The following is a 10,306-nucleotide window of genomic DNA, read 5'->3' on the forward strand; positions in this document are numbered from 1 at the left end:
AGGAAATGCTTTTAACTTCCATGTCACCCTGACTTCCAGTGGGGACTTAAGCAAAAACATACCCAAGACTTTTCCATGTGCCGCTGCGCCTTCTTCCTCCCAGACTCTTCCCTCCACCTCCCAGGCTATATATGTGATTGAATAACAGAAACAACCCTTCTTCTCTTACCCGCTTCATCAGTATAACCAGTTCCCATGTTCTGTGCCTAGACGGATTCCACTTGAATCAGCTGCAGCCCTGCAAACACCCTCATTTTCTAGTTAAGGCCTAAATTAATCCTGATGGACAAGATCTGGAACGGCTAGAAAAGTGATTCTCTAGGATGCTGGCCTGGCAGTGCTGGTGGTGTGCAGTTAGGAAGTGGTGAGGGCCAGGGAGAAGGCAGGCAAGCAGGAGTGAGGGGGAAGGTGAGAATTAAGACCGCAAGAGTGAATTAAGACCAGAAGGTGGGTGGGGGGGCGGCTAAGATATATGGCAACTGTCCGTTTCAAGAAACAACGGAGTACACCTCTGGGGGTGAAGTCAAACTGCGGCGTTAGCAGCACTGAAATGATCTCTCTGGGACACAAGCCAGGGCAGTGTGTATGGAGGTCCTGGGCTGCCCAGATGACAAGACCCCCCCCCCCCAGAGACACTCCACTCCAGATTTGTGAAAGGTTTACTCCTTAGCCTTTTCTTCTCTCAAAGATATCCCGCAAGACAGCAGAGGTTTAGGATCAGAGTTTTCCTTCTCCTTTATGGGCTACCTTCCCAACCTGACAAGCCCCATATGCCCCCCATTTTCCTCTACACTTGCAGAAACCATAATTGGGGCCACTATTGGTCTTGCCCACTCAATCCGCCAGAGCCTGCCTTCTCATGCAGGTTTGCTAAGAAGATGGGAGGGGGGGGGTGAATTCAGGTGAGGCTGACAGGTCTGGGCTTCAGGGATGTTGGCCGCCTGAGGAAGAATTCAGGGCTCCAACCATGGGAGGAAGGGGCAGTCTGTTTCCTTCTGGAGCCTACGTGCCAGAAATGAAACACTTTCTGTCAAAGGTGAAAGCATGCATCAACATAACCTAATATCCATCAAGTCTATATCAGCATTTCAACAGCCTATTTCACTGGAAATGGAAAATTCACCACACATTGAGTGTCTGGAAATAAATCCCCACAGAGGTGTAGGGTGTATAACCTCAAGTATTCCGGCAAACCTAAAGATGATCCAACTCTTTCAGAGGAAGTTTAACAAATAGCATTGAAAATGTTCTGTTCTCATGGGAATTTGATGCATTAGCCCAAGGGCTATAGCTGGGAGAGCTCTGTTTGTCTCGCCACCTTCACCAGCCAGTTCATAACCTCCTGGCCTCGGTTCTGCATCTAGAAATAGCAAGGGACCTTCCTTCACAGAGGTGCCATGTCTCCACTCCCGAGCCTAGATCATGTACACATGATTGCATATAACAGCCAAAGGCCTGTTACGCAATGCACATGTAGTGCGTTGAACGCTTGAAGGCGCTATGTCGATGCTACCCATCTGCATCCAGCCAGATCAATGAGACATGCAGATGCACCAACATCTGCCGTGCGTGTGCAAGACAGCTCCTATGCACAAATCTTTCTTTGCACTGAGGCAAAAGCTTGCAAGACAGGAAGCTTGTATAGGAAGCTTGTGGGAGCAAAGCCACATTGAACCAAATGGAATTTACTTCTAAGCAGATATACATAGGATTGCACTGTAAAGCACAATGCAGGTTAGGGCTCCACTCCCATATGCCAGGAACTTTCAAACTCAGTAGAGCTACCTTCTGAGTACACTTAGGAAGATGCCTGGATCAGACCATTTGTCCATCTAGATCCAGGTCCTTGTAGATGCCCATGTCAATGGAAACGGGATTTTTTTCTAAGAAATGACATTTTAATGCAAACAATGTCATGTGGACACTGCAAAAAAAAAATTGTGTGCATGTACAGTACTGACCCCACAATAAACTGGCTACCCAGAATTACCCTAAGAAAGATCTACGGTATATCACACATTGCCTGGGAAGAATGGTAGAACAGTGGCCTCTAATGTCCAATAGGGAGAATGCCAGGTTCACACAACAAATATGTGCAGAATTAACTCGGGAGTAGCTGGCTTACTGCCTGCTCTGTATTTCAAAGTATGATTTCTTATTTAGTAATCTTAATAATAAATATGAAGCAGGTGACCCAAGGCTATCAGGGCCTGACTGCAGGATAAAAATAGAGGGTGGTACAGTCATACCTCGGTTTAAGTACGCTTCGGTTTGAGTATTTTCAGTTTAAGTACTCTGTGTACCTGTCTGGAACGGATTAATCCACTTTCCATTACTTTCAATGGGAAAGTTTGCTTCAGGTTAAGTAGAGACTTCCGGAACCAATTGTGTTTGTAAACCGAGGTACCACTGTAATAAATTATATTTTACCCAGAGCAGACCCACTGGCAATAATGGACGTTGCTAAGGTTCATTAATTTCAGTGGGTCTACTCTTGAGTAAAACTTCATTCACTACCACCCACATTAAACAAGAAACATGAATTTGAAGTACGATCATGCTTCCCCATCATAAATTCAAACGGCACATGACTCCCCCCCCCCCGGCAACTGTAGCTCTTTGTAAACTGCTTTGAAGTTTTGTTAAAGGCAAGCAGTATACAGATCTTACAAAATGAAATGAATAGACCTAAAGACAAATCCAAGAAATTGCTTCTCTCAGACAATATTACAAGGTAGATTATATACGAAGGTTCTGAGAAAAGGTCCTTTAGTTGCTGGGAAGGTTTGTAACAAGTTTTCTTTTAAAGCCAGCAGGTTCTTTGGATACCACAGCCATTTCCTTGCAAAGGAAAGGTACATTCTGTTGTGAAATGTTGACAGGAAGAGAATTTTTCTTAGAATGGTCTTCCTATGATGCAGTAAGGCAAATAAATAAAACGAAGGCTCCCCCCCCCCACTGACTTGGAAAGAAATGGAGACAGGACGGTTTTGGGATGAATCAAAATGTCTCTCATGTACACAAAAGGTCTCTTTCTCTTGAAAGCCCAAGTCGGTGTCCAGCCCAGCCAAAAGGGGAAGCTCTAATGTGTGGTGAACTACAGGCCCAACAGACTGAGGAAACCCACAACCTGTGTACTTTTCAGTGCCCTCTTTTTAGCCAAAGGCCTTGGCTGCTTATTTTGGATGCTGTTGCCCCATCTAGATCTCATGGATTGGCCTGTTCCAAGAGGTGTTATTAACCTCCCATGCTCAGAAAGGGGTTTATCTTTCAGTCAGAGGGGAGCATTCACCTTTTTCCAAGAAGGCTGTAGAGGTGCTGGGTGAACCTCCGCCCAAATCCCTCAACCTCATTTAAGGTTATTTGTGTTTTTCAGCTGAGGAACTGCTCCCAGAGACCGATCATATAGCACCAGCACCCACTGTGCACCTGTTTCTTCTCTCACTGATCAATTGATGAGCCGCTTTTCACATTGGAAAAAATTAGGGGTCAGCAAACTTTTTCAGCTGTCCCTCAGACCCTGTGGGGGGATGGACTATATTTTGAAGGAAAAAAATGAACAAATTCCTATGCCCCACAAATACCCCAGGGCCAGATTTAGGTTTGATGAGACCCTAAGCCAGGGGTCAGCAAACTTTTTCAGCAGGGGGCCGGTCCACTGTCCCTCAGACCTTGTGAGGGGCCAGACTATATTGGGGGGGGGATGAACGAATTCCTATGCCCCACAAATAACCCAGAGATACATTTTAAATAAAAGCGCACATTCTACTCATGTAAAAGCACCAGGCAGGCCACACAAATAACTCAGAAATGCATTTTAAATAAAATGACACATTCTACTCATGTAAAAACACATATTTTTTTAAATCCTTTCATCGGTAATTCTTTTTGCTTCCATTTCTGTGCCAGTAATACTCTTGCCGCCGTGATTGCATATAACAACAATTTCCTATCTTGTCTACTAATGTCCTCACCAATAATACCAAGTAAAAATGCTTCTGTTTTTTTTGTTTTGTTTTTAAAAAATAAATGTATATTTCAACCTCTTTTTCATCTCATTATATATCATTTCCCAGAAGCTTTTAACTTTTTTGCATTCCCACCACAGATGATAAAAGGTTCCCTCTTTTTCCTTGCATTTCCAACATTTATTACATGTTTTAACTAATTTCACGGGTATCAATGTATCATTACCGACTTCACCTCCTCACCTTCCAAATGCCATTCCAACAGCAATTTATACATTTTAGGCGGCGTTTTAGGTGGCGGAGAGACCACTTTTCGGTGCTGCTGGGTGCCTGCCCTCAGAATCTACCTTCTGAGGTTTTGGGGGGCTTACGTCATATGCTTTTCTGGAACCTAACCCAAACAATTTCCCTTCCTTTCTGTTTGCTTGCAAGGATGAGTTTGGTCTTGTCAGATTGCTGGAAGTTTACATTACACATACAATTAACAGATGTCCACAGCCAATAAAACAAAGACAAACTGGTCTAGGTGTGAAGCCACTGGCAGGTGTTCTTTGATCAACCACAGGGGCATTAGCAATGGGAGGAAAAGCTATAAATGAAGGGCTGTTTTTAAATCCTGCTCTGAAGAGTTGTGGGTTGTATAACTAGGCAGGTAAGGATTTCTTTCTTTCCTTCAGACATCTCATCTATTCTCCTTTCAACGTGATCTTCTCAACAGGAAAGTCAAATGCTAAGGGGCCTGAGCTGGGAATAAATGACCAACCTTTGGTCACTTTTTACTTTGTAAGACCAGCTCTTGATACATCCAAATGCATCTCAGGTCCCACCCTTGATTTTCCACTGCAGACCCAGGCAGTCAGCTTCTCCACCCTTCAACACAGAGTTTGTGCTCCTCACATAGCTGCCAAGTTATCCCTTTTTTAAAGGGAAATTCCCTTATGCTGAATAGGCTTCCTCGTGAGAAAAGGGAAAACTTGGCAGCTATGGCTCCTCAGCTTGAAGTAGGGCTTTCAGCTTACCCTAAACCAGGCATCCCCACACTGCGGCCCTCCAGATGTTTTGGCCTACAACTCCCATGATCCCTAGCTAAGAGGACCAGTGGTCAGGGATGATGGGAATTGTAGTCCAAAACATCTGGAGGGCTGAAGTTTGGGGATGCCTGCCCTAAATCAACCTCCCCAGCTGCCAACACAATACGAGAGCCTGGCCTAAGGGCAGGGAACTGAGGCTACAGCCACAAAACCAGCAGAAGGCACCACTTTCAAGCTGCCTCACGTTAGGGAACAGTGAACTTGCCTTCAACTGCAGATAACTTTTACAGAGACATTTTTGATTCTTTTATTAATATTATCTCCGAGGCTGCTGTTGTTTCTGTGTCTTCATGTGTGGGTTATCTATTGTTGCGATTTGTCATTGGACACCATGAAAAGCTGTTTCTAAATTTAATAGCAGACAGTAATTTTTGCAAAAAAACAAAAAATGTAAATCACAGCCTCGTACAAGAGTGAAACTAAGGTCCAAACGGAAATGGATCTTATTTATGATTACATTTAGATCCCTTCTTCTCTCCAAAGAGCTCAAGACAGCAAACATGGTTCTCTCTCTCTCTTGCCCCATTTTATCTTCACAACAACCCTGTGAGGTAGGTCAGGCTGAGAGGCAGTGGCTGGCCCAAGGTCACCCAACAAACTTCACGACTCAGTGAGGATTTGAATCCTGGCCTCCCACGTCTTGTCCAACACTCAAACCACTACACCACGCTGGTTTAGGACATTTTGCTGAAGGGAAGGCAATGCTTTCACTGTTTTGTCCTGATGCACAAACTAAGACTTGCTCTTATGTGAATTGATCATGTGTGCATGTTCTCCTTTCCCTTATTTTGACATGCTGAGGTTCTGTTGCTGATAACTGGTGGAGCAGCTGAACTAGAGAGTTGAACTCAATATAACAACTGGGCAATTCAGGAACTTCTGAACGCATTTTACTGTGACTCAAATATGGGAGACTCAAACCATTTTTAGATCCTTCTTCCTTCAAGGCTAAATACTTATATTTTAAATAGTCCACAGAACAAAAACAAACAGAACTCTGAAGCATACTGGCTGTTGACTGAGGGCGCCTGTTTGCAGGCTGCAGTGGGAAAATAAAGTCAAAACAAGCAGGTATGCAACAATATTTGTAAAGCCTGGGGGGAAAAAACACCTGTAGTGAGCCCAGCGGGTGGAGGCAGGGAGGGGGAGAAGGTCTCATTTGACCACAGTGACTTCTGTATTCCAAGTTACTTTCCACTTGCTGCTAGTTTGTTCCTTTACACTTCCCCATTACTCACAAAACTTTCTTTTAGTTCAGCTGTTTTGTTTGGGATCAGTTTTTTTTTATATTGGGCAAGCATCCCTGTTGATTCGGGCCCAGAGCTGAAATTTCATTGGCTTTTTAAAAAATTTGTGCCGGGGGGGGGGACGGACGGACGGACAGGATCTCATCTTTGCCAAGTGTTTGAAGGGGATCTTGGGGAGTGTTCTTTAAATATAGGTGTGTGTCAAATTTTATGCACAACAAACGAGTTCCTGGATGCAATCCTATGCACACTGACTTGGCACAATAAATCCAGCTGAAATGAAGGACTTCCAAGGATAGAACCAGCCTTGTGTCTTTCACGCCTTTTTGTCTTATGCTGCTCAGCTAGCATTCTCGGTAGTGGCACCCGCCCTGTGGAACACCCTTCCAACAGATGTCAAGGAAATAAGCAGCTATCCTATTTTTAAAAGACATCTGAAGGCAGCCCTGTTTAGGGAAGTTTTTAATATTTAATGCTGTATTGTTTGTATTGTTTTAATATTTGATTGGAAGCTGCCCAGAGCGGCTGGGGAGACCCAGCCAGATGGGCGGGGTACAAATAAATTATTATTATTATTATTATTATTATTATTATTATTATTATTTAGGGAGGCAAATGCTGTGAAGGAGCGAAAATGCAAAATTATATAGCAAATGTGTTATTATAATTTTAGCCTACCTGCATATTAAAGTTATCCAGGACATTGCCCAGGCTTGAGCCCTGGAGAGGTCACTTCAGGCACTGTGATTCTCCAGTGGTTTGATTTCACCCCTGGAGGCGCACTCCATTATCTGCCAAGACAGATGGATGCCAACAACAATATCTAGGTGGCATTAATTTTAGTAAAAATGTGCTTTCATTCCTTGTTGCATTTGCAAACCCCGTCAACTACTGAACTGCCAAAGAGTTGCTCAATCATTACCACTGTTTTTCCCCCTCAACAAGTTGCTAAGGATGCAAATTCTGGTTTCCTGGACTTCTCAGGTTCTGATGGCTTTGCTTCCACTCAAAAAAGGGGTTTCTGTTTTGCAGATCAATTTAGTCACTTACACCTCCTAGTGGCCACAATCTGACAGATTTTCTCTGGCAACCTGAACTGATGCACCTTTATCTAGAAGTGTAGGCAGATGTAAAGCACATTGCCCCCCACCCCAAAGAATCCTGGGAACAGTTGCCCCCCCCCAACAGCTACAGTTCCTTAACAAACCATGGATCTCAAGATTATTTGGGGGAATGCGCCTTATGTATGGTATTGACCTGCTCTCAGCCCACTAATTCAATATAGTTTTGTCGTTGTTGTTTAGTGGTTTACGAGTACTTGTGTCCGACTCTTCGTGACCCCATGGACCAGGCACTCCTGTCTTCCACTGCCTCCCGCAGTTTGGTCAGACTCATGTTGGTGGCTTCGAGAACACTGTCCAACCATCTCGTCCTCTGTCGTTCCCTTCTCCTTGTGTCCTCAATCTTTCCCAACATCAGGGTCTTTTCCAGGGAGTATTCTCTTCTCAAGAGGTGGCCAAATTATTGGAGCCTCAGTTTCAGGATCTGTCCTTCTAGTGAGCACTCAGGGCTGATTTCCTTAAGAATGGATAGGTTTGATCTCCTTGTAGTCCATGGGACTCTCAAGAGTCTCCTCCAGCACCATAACTCAAAAGCATCAATTCTTCGGCAATCAGCCTTCTTTATGGTCCAGCTCTCACTTCCATACATCACTACTGGGAAAACCATAGCTATAACTATACGGACCTTTGTCAGCAAGGTGATGCCTCTGCTTTTTAAGATGCTGTCTAGGTTTGTCATCACTTTTCTCCCAAGAAGCAGGTGTCTTTTAATTTCGTGACTGCTGTCACCATCTGCAGTGATCATGGAGCCCAAGAAAGTAAAATCTCTCACTGCCTCCATTTCTTCCCCTTTTATTTGCCAGGAGGTGATGGGACCAGTGGCCATGATCTTAGTTTTGTTGATGTTGAGCTTCAGACCATATTTTGCGCTCTCCTCTTTCACCCTCATTAAGAGGTTCATTAATTCCTCCTCACTTTCTACCATCAAGGTTGTGTCATCTGAGGTTGTTGATATTTCTTCCGGCAATCTTAATTCTGGTTTGGGATTCATCTAGTCCAGCCTTTCGCCTGATGAATTCTGCATATAAGCTAAATAAGCAGGGAGACAATATACAGCCTTGTCATACTCCTTTCCCAATTTTGAACTCACCAAGAAGCTCAGCCTTATTTAACTAAAATGTGTATACCTTGCCTTTCATCACAAGATCTCAGGGCGGAGACCAATTAAATTAATTGAAAACAACACATCCTTTAAGCAAGCTTAAGGACTGATAAAAATGACTGACATTATCGCATACAGCAATCTTTATTTTTAATATTAACATACCCTCCCTTTCTCTTCTGCGAAGCAGAGCACATCCTCAGTAACGCTAGAGTCAATTATCCTTCAGAGAGGACTTGAATGATACTTGATATATTTTTAATGAGGAAGCGGAGGGGAAGAATCTCATCACAAATTCAGAAAGCTAATATTTTATTGGGAAGTTGGACTGGCACAAATGCAGTATTACTTATAGCCAGCCATTTCAGAGGATTTGCAGAACTGTGTACACCTAGGCTATGTGCTAAACTCAGTGTCCTGATTCTATCTAGTCCAAAATAAAAGCTAGAGCACCAGCATATAAAATATGTTATTGCACCTTTGATCTGCCTACTTTGAACATTATGGCATCACAGAACTTCCTTGAAGAGGCTGAGGGATGCAATGACGCTTATGCAACATGTTTCCAAGGAATGCAATGCCATCTGCCTATATAAAAATGTGGGTGGTCAAATGTGGGTGGCCAAAATTTTTACAGATCAGTACTACTCATAAGTTAAAGAAGCAAAGAGACCATTCATACCTGAAGGAGCGTCTCCACCCCCATCATTCTGCCCGGACACTGAGGTCCAGTACCGAGGGCCTTCTGGCGGTTCCCTCGTTGCAAGAAGCCAAGTTGCAGGAAACCAGGCAGAGGGCCTTCTTGGTAGTGGCGCCCGCCCTGTGGAACGCCCTCCCATCAGATGTCAAAGAGAAAAACAGCTACCAGATTTTTAGAAGTCATCTGAAGGCAGCCCTGTTTAGGGAGGCTTTTAATGTTTAATAGATTATTTTATTTCATTTTTCTGTTGGAAGCCGCCCAGAGTGGCTGGGGAAACCCAGCCAGATGGGCGGGGTATAAATAATAAATTATTATTATTATTATTCAATCTCATATGTGATTGATGTACAAAGCAATCCTAGACATGCCTGTTCAGAAGCAAGTCTCAATGAATTAAAACGAGGCATATTCTCAGAAAAGTGGGTATAGGACCACAGCCCCTTGTGCATCCAGAAAAAGCAAATGGTAGAGTCATTTCTGGACTGGAATATGTACTTCTTTAGACTATAAGCAGGGAGAGCTTCAGGTATCTGGTGTGTTTCCGCATTTAAAAGCTCTCTTCACACAGAAAGCTAGCATGTCAAGGAGAAAGGTTGAGTGTTGGAAATTTTTCACCTGTTACACGAGCTTTCCCCCAGGACTTGGAAATACAGTAGAGTCCAGTGCATGGCTCACGGGTACAGCTGCCTCAATAAATTGGTTGCAGTGTGGAAAACAGTGCTTGTGTGCAGTATTTTTCTTGCTGCAAATGGCAGTGGTCATTCAGTGTATGAGGAGGGACAATCTCAGCTTCACATATGTCTCCAGTTAAAAGGTAATGGGACCCCTGACCATTAGGTCCAGTCGTGACTGACTCTGGGGTTGCGCGCTCATCTCGCATTATTGGCTGAGGGAGCCGGCGTATAGCTTCCAGGTCATGTGGCCAGCATGACAAAGCCGCTTCTGGCAAACCAGAGCAGCACATGGAAACGCCGTTTACCTTCCCGCTGTAGCGGTTCCTATTTATCTACTTGCATTTTGACGTGCTTTCGAACTGCTAGGTTGGCAGGAGCTGGGACCAAGCAACGGGAGCTCACC

This window comes from Zootoca vivipara, chromosome 5 (assembly GCF_963506605.1).
Source record: "Zootoca vivipara chromosome 5, rZooViv1.1, whole genome shotgun sequence".
Lineage (NCBI taxonomy): Eukaryota > Metazoa > Chordata > Lepidosauria > Squamata > Lacertidae > Zootoca > Zootoca vivipara.